The sequence below is a fragment of the Ctenopharyngodon idella genome, chromosome 24 (assembly GCF_019924925.1).
Source record: "Ctenopharyngodon idella isolate HZGC_01 chromosome 24, HZGC01, whole genome shotgun sequence".
In the NCBI taxonomy this organism is placed as follows: domain Eukaryota; kingdom Metazoa; phylum Chordata; class Actinopteri; order Cypriniformes; family Xenocyprididae; genus Ctenopharyngodon; species Ctenopharyngodon idella.
Genome location: NC_067243.1, coordinates 3,795,203 through 3,807,971, shown reverse-complemented (window position 1 = coordinate 3,807,971; position 12,769 = coordinate 3,795,203). Strand labels below are relative to the sequence as shown.

General features: G+C 39.0%; 1 protein-coding gene and 1 long non-coding RNA gene across 6 annotated transcripts in view; one reads left to right on the top strand and one right to left on the bottom strand.

The window, feature by feature from the left end:
• LOC127507818 (ubiquitin carboxyl-terminal hydrolase 47-like) overlaps positions 1–12,769 on the bottom strand; it is a 150,682-nt gene that overhangs the window by 72,475 nt on the left and 65,438 nt on the right. The window lies entirely within an intron of this gene.
• On the top strand, positions 6,789–8,380 carry LOC127507836 (uncharacterized). Its single transcript, XR_007928469.1, has 3 exons — positions 6,789–7,027; positions 7,175–7,306; positions 7,567–8,380. It is a non-coding gene; the product is annotated as an uncharacterized LOC127507836 (long non-coding RNA).

Genomic DNA, 12,769 nt, shown 5'->3' with positions numbered 1-12,769 from the left:
AAGGAGGGTTTTAAAGTGCCAGAGGGGTGTACCATTCCCAGTAGCACTATCTTCACCATGATGAGGTAAATTCCGGTGGCAAGGGTGGTCCCAGGACAACCGGTCCCACATCTTGGCTGCAGAAGGCTGCCAGGTCCTTTGTCTGTTAAGGCCCACCTATTGCACACCTTCAGCACACTGCTTTTCTGTCAGGGTGTGCTCCCTTAGCCTTGTCTCTACAGACGTACCACAAGGCAGTGGGGCTCTTTACTCATAGCCAGGACAGTGGTTGACATGCGCCAGGGCATCTCCACACTAACTATCAACACTACTGCACTAGACTCTACACACACCCTTTGTGCAAGCACACACACACACACACACACACCTGATCCGTTGAACTGCACAGACACTCAGTCCACAAACACACAGACTCTGATCAGTCTCTACATAATCAGACGCGACGCTAAAGCTTTTTCTGTCTGTGTAAATGCTGAACTTCCTGGAGTGAAGGACACAAACGCAGCACACTTCACTGTCATCTCAGACACGCGTCACATGGTTACATTTTCCCAGCTCAGCTGTTCAGTCCACATGTGTTTATTTAGAGAGCAACAGCTGCACACATCTGCATCACACCAACTACACCAGTGGCTCCCTCCCAACACTGCACATTTTGCATCTCTCCTTTATCTGACACACCCATTTCAGATCTTTCTTTCATTAATTTGTGCTTGTCTGGAGGAACATTTTATTTCTTTTTCTCTTTTTAGCTATTTATGAATATGACTGTTTGATTTTATCCATTGTATTTATTGATTGTTTTATCTCCTGTTTTTAATCATTTTATGTATTTGTGTTAGTTTTAGAAAAAAATGAGTATGTTCCAATTAGTTTTAGACTGTTTGGATTCGCAGCTTGTAACTAAACCTCATCTTGGTTCTTGTTTCTCATCTCTGGTGTGATTCTTGTGTCCGTCGGCTCCGTTATCACATGATCCCAAACTCTACAGTCTGTAGGACAGAAAGTGTTTGATTGCAGAATAAAGTTGAAGCTTTTCTTACATTTTGTCCATCAGTATCACGTCTATCTAGATTTGTTCAGATTTCTCAGTCTTGTGTGGGTTTTTTGTGTTATTTAATGCTTTGCTCAAATGGAGTTGTTCAGAACTGGACTCTGTTTTCATTATATTTACTCATTTTGCAGAAGCTTTTATCCAAAGCAACTTACAAGTTTGGAATACAACAAGACACAAGTGTTCACAATACATGTTTCAGATATTGCTTAGAGTAGCATAAGCTAGAATAGGGTGGGAATCAAGGAAGTGAAAGCATTTTTTTTCTTTGTGACTGGATGGCATCTAGAGGTTAGGTGATAGGATGACTAGAAAGGAGAAGTTTAGATACTTCTGCCTCAGTAAGGGAAGAGAGAAGATTTGTGGCTGTGGTTGGTTTGAGTTCTGTGTGTGGAGCTGAGAACTGACTGCTGATGGTTGTTATTTTGTCAGGGAAGAAGTTATCGAAATCATCAGCAGTTAAGGATGTGGTAGTTGGTGGTTGGTGGTGGGTGGTGGGTGGTTAGTGGTTGGTGGTTAGTGGTAAAGGGGGACAGATGAGAGTTGAATGTTTAGAAAAGAGTGCATGTGTTTGAAGCACTGTTGATCTTGTTGTGGAAATATGAAGATTTAGCGGCATGAACGTCATCAGAAAAGGATGAGTGCACAGACTGATACCTACTGATACAAACTCTCCCAGTCTAGGGTTAGGAGACAGTAACAAGATTAACTTAAACCAAAAAGGATCAGTCATCTACCCCAGAAATGTGAGTCCACCGCTTGATGATGCAAATTAAAAATTATTTTTATTATTATAACAATCTTGAGGAGAGGGTCTAGCCAAAACAACAAACAAAAGGGTTACTAACTATTGGAAGGAGAACTAAATTACCTATGCAGGTAAAAGAGAAAAAAAATAACAACACAAGCTTCCCTCCAATCCCTGACTAACTCCTGGCACCCCTCCCTACAGCTTCCCACAACAGAGTTAATATAAGAAAAACACAATACCTTTTAATAACAAAACAATGTTAGAAAGAAAAGAAAAATCACTACTTGATAACAAAAGGACTGCAACACTGTTTTGACTCCAGAGCACATACAAACCACAAGGTGTGCAAACAAACTTCAGTAACACCATATAATAACATTCAGTTAGAAGTCACTTATAAATTATTATTAATAACTGCCGCAGCAGTGATGTTCCTTCACGCTCCCGCAGGAGCTCAGTTTATTTGAAAATTTCTGTTTTTCTATAGCTAATTCTACACCATCACAACCTTCCACAACCGACTACCAGCGAGGCTCACCTTTATGATGCCATGATCAAACACTCGCGATGCAAGAAGGCCTCCCGGTCCAGTGACTAACCCTTCCCTACGACTAGCACTTTCAGCTTCGCACTCTGCAAGTTTTTTATTTTATTTATTTATTTTTTTGTTTTATTTGTATAGCACATTTCATACACAATGGTAATTCAAAGTGTTTTACATAAAGAAGAACAAAATTCATAATAATAAAAATGGAATGCATAAGAAATATATATAACAGTAAAAACAGAATTCCGCTATCTGGATGGAAGAGTTAGGAAGTTTCAGGGAGTTTTTTTGTTGTCCGTCAGAGTGGATCTAAATGGATCTTCCTCATGCAGAGGGATAACTATTTATATTTGTCAGGTAGCTGTGTGTTTAAACAGTACCCTTACAGACAAATCTTCCTGGACTAACTCTGTCAGAGCTCCATCCAGGGATAACAAATGCTTACTTCCTAATTCTCCCAGCTCTTTCAACCAGACAGCAAGATTTAAAATGCATTAAAAGTCAGAAATAAAAAGATGATACATAAAAGATATAAAATACATTACAAATGAAATAAAAACAAGAAAAAGAATTAAAAGAATAAAAAGATAATACGTATAAAATAAAGTGCAAACAGTTCGGACATAGCACAGTGCTCAATCAGTAAATGCATAGATATAAAGATGTGTTTTGAGTCTGGATTTGAATGTGGCTACTGTTGGAGCACATCTGATCTCTTCTGGAAGCTGGTTCAGCTGCGGCTGGCGTAACAGCTAAAAGCAGACTCTCCTTGCTTTGAGTGAACCCTTGTTATTTCTAACTGATGTGATCCTGATGATCTGAGTGAACATATTTGCAATGTATTGAGCTCCTAGGCCATTGAGTGATTCATAAACAAGTAACAGTACTTTAAAATCAGTTCTAAATGCAACTGGAAGCCAGTGCAAGGACCTGAGGACTGGTGTGATGTGTTCATATTTTCTGCTTCTGCTCAGTGTTCTGGACGAGCTGCTGCTGTCTTATGGTGTTTTTGGGAAGGCCAGTGAGGAGTCATTACAATAATCCACCCTGCTGGTGATGAAAGCATGAACAAGTTTCTCTAAGTCTTGACTAGAGACAAAGCATCTAATTCTTGCAATATTTTTGAGATGATAATATGCTGATTTAGTTATTGTCTTTACATGGCCACTGAAACTCAGGTCTGACTCCAAAATCACACCAAGATTCCTGACTTGATTTTTAGTTGTTTGACCCCTAGAGTGAAGGTACATGTTCACTTTGAGAACTTCATCTTTGTTTCCAAACGCAATGACTTCAGTTTTGTCTTTGTTTAACTGAAGGAAGTTTAGGCATATCCAATTTTTTATTTCATCAATGCATTGGCACAGAGAGTCAATGGGGCTGTAGTCGTTAGGTGATAGGGTAAATCTGGGTGTCGTCTGCATAGCTGTGATATGCAATTTGGTTCTTTCTCATTATTTGGCTCAGTGGCAGCATATATAGGTTGAACAGGAGGGGTGCAAGTATTGAGCCTTGAGGGACTCCACATGTCATGGATGTCCACTCAGACTTATGGTCACCGATACTCACATAATAACCTCTCCCTTCAAAGTATGATCTGAACCATTTAAGAACCATCCCAGAACGCCCGACCCAGTTTTTCAGCCTGTCAAGAACTATGTAGTGATCGACAGTGTCAAACGCAGCACTGAGGTCAAGTAGAACCAGCACTGATAATTTACCTATATCGGTGTTTAGGCGAATATCATTTATTATCTTTATGAGCGTTGTCTCTGTGCTGTGATGAGAAACCAGATAGAAAGTTGTCAAAGTATCCATTCAAGCTTAAGAATTTATTCATCTGATTGAAAACAACTTTTTCAATGATCTTGCCTATGAAAGGAAGATTTGAGATTGGTCTGTAGTTGCTCAATATGGTGTTATCCAGACTGCTCTTTTTCAGGAGGGGCTGAACCACTGCAGTTTTCAGGGATTTTGGAAAAGTCCCAGAAAGAAGTGAGGCGTTTACCACTTCTTGGAGATCTGCTTCTAAACAGTTAAAAACGCTTTTGAAAAAAGATGTGGGAAGTGTGTCAAGGGCGCAGTTGATGTTTTAAGGTGCTGTACTGTTTCTTCCTAAATGTTACCATCAATTGCTTTGAAATCAGACATAATAGCTACTTTCTGAGGTTGTGATCTGATCTGTTTTACCCCAGTGCAGCTCAAGGATGTGCTGATCGCCTTTCTGATATTACTGATTTTCTCAGAGAAGAAGGAAGCAAACTCTGAGAGCATTTCACTGGGAATCTGACTTGAGGGGTTTGTTAGTCTTTCTACAGTAGCAAAAAGAGTGCGGGTGTTGTTTAAGTTTCTGTTTATAATATTTGAGATGAAGGTCTGTCTAGCTTTGCTTAGTTCCACACTGAAAGCATGAAAGATATCTTTATAGATGTTATAGTGGATTTCAAGTTTTGTCTTTCGCCACATGTGCTCAGCTTTTCTGCATTGTCTTTTCATATTTTGCACTGCTGTTGAGTTTCTCCAAAGTGCTTTTTGTCTGCCACTCTTCTTCCTGACTTTCACAGGAGCAATGTTATCAATTCAATTCTGTACTTTTGAGTTAAAGGAATCAAGGAGAAAATCAACAGAGTCTGCAGATATGTTTGGTGTTAAAGATATAGCCTTCATAAACAGCACACTAGTGTTCTCATTTAAGCATCGCTTTTTGACCGAGATAGATCTAGCTTCAACACTCGGAGAGATCAATATATCAAAGAAAATACAGAAATGATCAGATAGCGCTACATCCTTAATGACAGTGGATGAAATGTTTAGACCCTTACTGATAATTAAATGTAGAGTGTGTTCGCGATTGTGTGGGTCCATGTACATGCTGAGTCAGATCAAAAGTATTCAAAACTGTTCGGATTTCTTTTGCCATATTGAATTCTGCATTATCTATGTGGATGTTAAAGTCCCCAGTAATGGCAAAACAGTCAAACTCTGAGGAAACTGCTGATAACAGTTCTGTAAAGTCCTCAACAAAGGCTGGAGAGTATTTTGGAGGCCTGTACATAACTATAAGTAGAATGCGAGGAGCACCTTTTAACACAATACCCAAATATTCGAAAGACAAGTAATCACCACTTGCTTGCTTTGATAGACATCTTTAAATAGAGCAGCTACACCTCCACCTCTCCTAACAGCTCTGCAGACACTCATAAAAATAAAGTTAGGAGGGGTTGTTTCATTGAGGATTGTTGCACTGCAGCTGTCTTCAAGCCATGTTTCATTTAGAAGCATAAAATCTAGGTTGTTTGTGGTTATTAAGTCATTGACTAGAAGTGATTTATTTTTAAGTGAGCGGATGTTTAAAAGTGCCAACTTAACAGTCTTACTTTCTGTCTCTACAGTAATCTTAGTTTGATGTGTAATAGGCAGCAGATTAAATGGGTTTGCCAAACGGTTTGAGAAGGCCTTAGGCTTTCTATCACGTAATAAAACAGAAATAGAGAAAGCAACAGACACTCTGGGTTCCCACACATCACTGAGAGCTGTTATCGGTTGTTTTTGGTTCACCTAGAACAGATGGAGGAGGGTGAGGGCCCTGGCGTTGTGGCAGAGGCTGAAGAGCTCTAACAGGAGGAGGTGGAGGCCGAGCTGGGCCCACAGGCTTTGGTGGTTGCGGGGCTCACTGCTTTTTAGTTGATATCTGGGGGCTCGCAGCAAAAGAGTGGGAGAGTTTGGTTCCAGCATACACCAGTTCCTCCATTTTCTCTGAGAAACACAGAAGAGGGGATGCTGGAAGAGGGATAACGTGTCCGGTGAGAGGGGCTGTTGCTCTGGTGTTACCGGAGGCTGTAATATGTTGTCCTGGCTTCCCTGACTGTTTTCCCGAAAGTCGTCCTTGGGTGCTGCGTCTTCTGAAGTCCTCGCAGGAGTTGACGCCGTCTCTTCACAGGTGTTGGTCATCTGAGGTCTTCTTAAGAGGCTGGATCCAAACTGAAGCTGATGTTCTCTCTAGTCACCTCAGGACGGGCGTCCCGAGGTAAAACAGAAAAGCAAATGGAGAATAATTAGTGTAGCTGCTGTTCATAACATTAAGCAAAGATAATCATGTGCAATTGATCTGATATGAGATGGATTATATGAAAATGTTGAGCTCTGATGAAGACAGATGGGTTTGTGCTGTCATAAAACAAGGTTTACCTTTATAGCTTGTTGTGTATATGGAGGCAACTTTTGTGCATCCAATATAATATCTATAATATATATAATATTATTAAGGTTGTAAGTTATTATAAAGTGTTACCAAATTTTAAATAACACATTGGCCTGAACTTATAATGTTCAGATTCATGTTTCTGTACTCTGTTCCTCTCATTGACCTTCTGAACTAACTCTACCGGGTTATGATCAGTTAAACACACCCTTTAACACACACTGAATCAAAGTGAAAGTGAAACTGACAGTCGCTTTCATGATTTAACTTACAGTGATCAAACTATTCCTGTTTCTTCTCTGTTCATGGTCATTTTCTGCTAAAACAGATTCAGAATGATCTATCAGGTCCTCGTCAACTTTAATGACAGCAAGAATAAACCGCTAGAAGTGGCGGATTCATTAGAAGAGTTTAATAAAACCACCATCAGAGAACTGAAGGAGAAGTTCAGAGAGAAGATTCCTGGAGCACCTGGTGGGTCTCTGGAGATAAAAAATAAATGCAATTATCTGTTCATAAACAGCATTTGTGAATGTAGGCCTACAAATTATTTTCATATTCGTATGTCAACATGTCATTTGAGGTGTTCATCATCTGTTATTAATGTTTGTCTTTTGTCAGATCTAGATCTCTTACGGGTGATTTTTGGAAGAGATCCACTGGAAGACCATCAAACACTTGAGTTTTATAACATTAAACATTTATCTCTTCTTCTCTTTCTGATGAGAATGCCCGGTGGAGGAGGAGGAACAGGTATGATTTATGCTTTCACATGCTGAAACTTCATTGAGACATTAAATCACTGCTCACTGTTTTCAAAGTAGATCTGAAGTTTTTATCATTAGCTAAAGATTAAGAATCACAAATCGCATCTTTTACTTCCTGTGCATGTCAAAGAAATGACATTTTACTTACTGTTCACACTGACACAGATCCATGTGTATGAAGAATAATGACATTTATTTTACATCAACATTCATGTCTTGATCTTTTTCTCTCTCTCTCTCTCATAGACCCTGATGAAGGATTTCCCAGATCTGATTCCATGGAAAAATTATCTTACAACATGTAGATGTGTTACACTCACTAGACATTCAGTCAAAATAGTTGAATATTTCACATATCGCTGGTCATAAGAAACACTGTATCATCCACTTCTGTCGCCAATCTGGATGGATGAACACATATACACAGTTACTGTAACTCTCAGAAAAAAAAAGGTACAAAAAATAGGGATGTACCTTTTCAAAAGGTATTAATATGTACACTTTAGGTACATAATGTACCTTTGCGCTATAGGCTGAGGAGCTTGGTCCACCAATGCACAGCCCAGGTCAGCCAGTGCACCAGGACCCTCTGCTCCATGGCCCAGGCCCGCCCATGATCCTTGATTTATTTTCAAGTTCAGGTTAATGTGTCATTGCTTTGTTTATGATTCGATTTGCCATGGTTTGCCATGTCATGTGATTCCCTGCTCCTCATGTGATCATGCCATGTTCTCATTGGTTGATTTAGTCATGTGGTTTATCAGTTCTGTTTTGTGATTGGGTCATTGTCTTGATTGTTCACAGGTGTTCCTTGTTTGTCATTAGTCTCTTTGTATAAATATCCCTCATGTTTCATTGTTCTTTTGTCTAGCTTTGTTCAGGCAACCCATTTTGGTGAGTTTGTTTGTCCATGTCCATGTCCATGTCCATGTCCATGTCCATGTCCAGTCCAGTCCAGTCCAGCCCAGCCCAGTCCAGCCAAGTCTTTGTTTATTTTGTGTTTGGTTTACAGATTCACGTATCTTATTCTAATAAAACTGCACTCGGTTTCTCACTGCAACTCGCCTCAGTCAATTTTAGTTACATAGTTATAAACAATATTATACTAGAATAATAAATGTTGTAGGCTACACAATTTCACACAGATACATGAAATTTTATTGCATTTAACAGAAAATGTGTGCAATTATAGAGAAGTGAATACCTAAATATCAGATACTGAAAATGTCTATTGAGACATACAGAGAACAGGGAAACAGGAGAAGCACTTTTCATTTTTGGTCCAATGCTGCCCTCAACTGGAGAACAGAAAATATACACACTGATTTTCTTAATATTTCTATTGAACAGTGTCTCATCAGCTATATTCATTTGTTATTTTTAGTTAATTTAAATTATGTCGGTTAGATTTTTAGAAGAAAGTCATTTATCCTTTAAAATAATTGTATTCAATTTTAAATAAATTAAGATCCAGAATCTAGTCAAACATGTTTAGTAATAATTATCAATGCAGTTCTGAGAAAAAAATCCTTTAAGAAAAACCCTTCCATTATGATATGGGCCTTATGATAAGGGTTTTTTACCTGCATCATGTGGATGTTAGTTGTGTGTATAAACATGAACTTGTACATTCAAACCCTATCAAGAAGTATTGAAGCATATATATAGCTGAAGATATACAGACACTAGGAATCATTTCCATTGATCAGATTGAAACTAATACACTTCAGTTATTGAACACAATAACTCTCACTGAAGCCAGAATCAGTTTGGATGATAAAGCAGATTTTATTGGACTGTCCTGCTTTAATGATATTAGACCACAGATTCATTCAGAAACTTCATTAATGGACATTTCTAAAATGATTTCTTCTGGGAAAATTGTAGCTTTACTAAACTGAGGAGTGTATATAATTTACTCTTAGTTTACCATGAAAAATGTCCTTTTCTGCTGATGTGGCTTTAAATGAATGAACTAAATGAATGATTCAGACTGACTGAAGCTCTTCTGCTGTATAGCTTGTGTTCCAGCAGAAACTGATTTTTACTGTTCAGCTGTTTCATTAAGAATTTTTATAAGGATGGTTTTTATAATTACCTTATTAAATGTATCAGTGTTATCTTTTTGAAGCTTTGAAAATGAAAATATGAAATGATACTCTAATTATGAATCAGGCAGCAAGTCTTAATGAGTGAGTCATTGACTCAAACGATTCGTTCAAACGGCTGATTGACTTCGGAACGACTCATGATTGATTGTGAGACACAGCTGATCCGAGTTGAGCGTTTCTCTTTCTTCAGTGAGGTTTGATCTCCAGCTGGAGATGTGCTGTTTGTTGGTGTGTATATGTGTGATCATCATCATCTGAAGAGCTGGAGAAGCGGTAAGAATCAGAATATTTCTTCTGAATGTCATAATGTGCAGAAAGAAGCATCAAATACAGCTGCTGCGGCTCTGATACGGGTTAGAAGCTGAAGAGAAACCCTGATTTATTTCATCTGTTCAAGACTCGTGTTTCATCAAAGATACTATAGAAACTCCTTTCCAGCTGTTTCTTGAGGTCTCATAACAGAGTTCACAACTGTAAAATTGACTTGATCACTTCAGTAGATGTGAACAGAATCAGTTTCATTGTTCTGAGTTTCAGCCTAAAAGTGTCGTGATTCGAAGGCTTCCGATAGACCAACTGGGGTTTAATAGAATTGAGATGAGAAAGTATCATGAATTGACAACTCTAAGAACAGATGAACAAAAATGTTTTTTGTACTAATGTCTTTATGGATGGGTGATCATAGAGCGAGTAGTAGTCTTCTGTCATGCAATAATCTGATCAAAAGTAGCCAAGATCCTCATACAGCAAAATGACCATCCAATCACGATTAGTTATGGATTAACTTGCAGTTAGTGATATTAGAGAGCGCAGAGATCATGTCGAGTGTGAAGTCAAAGAAGAGCGTGAACATTTAACAAGGACCTTCAGCAGAGTTGATCAAGTTATGAGGAAATGTTGTCAAAAATACCACACAACTCGGCCAGGCAAGTGTTCTGGACGGGATGCGGATGTCTTATGGTGTTGTTGGGAAGGCCAGTGAGGAGTCATTACAATAATCCACCCTGCTGGAGATGAAAGCATGAACAAGTTTTTTTTTTGGAGGATCTGCTGTGACTGATGTCTCTCTCCTTCTCCCTCATCTTTCTCTGTTAGATTCACAGCACGGGTCAGGATTGGCCAGGAGATGTTCCCGGAGGGCTGCGGCGAGGAGCTGAAGAAGAGCACCTTCCTCCTCATGAGCGCCTCCAGCAAAAGGCAGGCCAGAGAGGAGGCAGATTTAATTTTCAGATGGAGGAAGATTTTCTTTAACTTGTCCATCCACCCCATCCCATATTGTAAATATTATATGTATTAAATCTTATTTTGCACTGTTTCTATTTTTTTTTTTTTTAAATACCATGTTTTTATAACTTATGTGGGCTTAACATTTTTATTTGAACTATTTAAGGAAGTTACTTTTTATCCATTTGTATTTGAATTAACTCGTTTTTATTGAAGATTTTGTATTTGTCAGTTTTAGAAAAGTTTGTTTTTAATTGGTTTTACCTTTTATTTTATTAAACTCCTTTAACACTTTCTTTGCTGATTTTTGCAGCAGCTTGTAAATAAACCTCATCTTGGTTCTTGTTTCTCATCTCTGGTGTGATTCTTGTGTCCGTCGGCTCCGTTATCACATGATCCCAAACTCTACAGTCTGTAGGACAGAAAGTGTTTGATTGCAGAATAAAGTTGAAGCTTTTCTTACATGTTGTTCATCAGTATCACGTCTATCTAGATTTGTTCAGATTTCTCAGTCTTGTGTGGGGTTTGTGTCATTTAATGTTTTGCTCAAATGGACTCTGTGTGGATCTCAAGATCCATATTTCCTCCTTTTAATCTGTGTTTGGGTCAGAGATTACTGCATTATACACCTTTTGACAGTAGATGTTCCCTCACGTCTAACTCCAAGTGTTGAACTTCAGTGTGAAACTCACCCTGCGTTTTTAAGTGCTGTGAAACATGACAGGTATCATTCATTGATTTTCCACTGAGTAACTGAACATAAGATTTATGAAAAAACCCTTCTTATTTTATGCTTTCAGGAACATAAGACCCCCACTGCCAACGTTCAACCTCCCCTGATGAAGCTCCACAGGGTGAAATGCAGGAATGTATTTGCCCTCCTCAGAGAAGATATGGACCACACAGTTTCTGCTCGCTTCACCTATGGCCAGAGGAAATGCCTGGAAGTGACCTTCATAAATGAAGGACGTTCAGGAAAAGGCCTCATGAGGAGCCAGAGATTCACCAATGGCCTTTGAGACAACTTGAGGAGGATTCACCGATTCGGACCCCTGAAGGTCAAACGATATCTGATTCAAGAAAGCTTAAAGCTGCTGAACAATATTTTAGCAGATTCACTCTTCATTTAAACGCAGTCGTCTCTTCTGAATCTCAATTTCTCAAGTGTGTGAGTTTCTCTCAACAGCTGCTGTTTCTGTAACCTGATGATCATCAATAAAGTGAATGTTGAACCTGTAACACTAGTGTTGAGACTCTTGACCGCATTGACCAGTCAGTCGTGTTTGCTATAGTGTTGAGCCTCATTGTGCACAATGTGTATATTTTAAATGCAGAAGACATGATATATCAATCTATGAAATGTATTTCTCATCTGGTGGGTCACGGAGTGTGCAGTCTAAGAAACAACATCAAACGTGATTGAAGTGTTTTTCTGAAGCGAGACGAAAGCCGTGCGTGAACGCTGTTGACTCTTCTGTCAGTAAAGACTGTCTGGCTGCTGGAAAAGCACATTTCACCAACACACACATCAGTTACTGAGAGATTTCTGTCACTGCAGTTTGAAACTTGTATTAAATTCTCAAACAAATGATCCACTGAACAATTGTGGTCCGAACAAGTCTAGTATTCCATCACAAAGGCGAGAGCGAGCGCTACTATTGAAACTGCTTTTGAGCGGTTTCTTGATGGCGATCAAACACGAGCCTCGTTCTGTGTTTCTGTATGGGAAAATATAAACCTGCAGTGATTCAGAAATGACTGTAAGGAAGCATCAAGTGTTTGATTTCTAGGTGGCGCTGGTGTTTCCTCAGCGAGTGTCGTGGATCGCTGTGTGCACTGGGACTCTTTCTGGGCATGTGCTGTAGAAATTAACAGATCATTCATTTACCAAAGCAGAATTTACCTGTTTGCTATCAGCTGCTTGTGTCATTTCATTCATGGCTTCTTGTTCCACACATCTGATCAGAAGATTGGGAATTTTTACACTTATTTTGTAAGTGTTCAGAAATAAGTATTTGCACATGATGTATTTCTACCACATCTGCTTTGCTCAAAGTGCTCAAATGGAGTTGTTCAGAACTGGACTCTGTTTTTACAGACACTCCTGCTGGAAT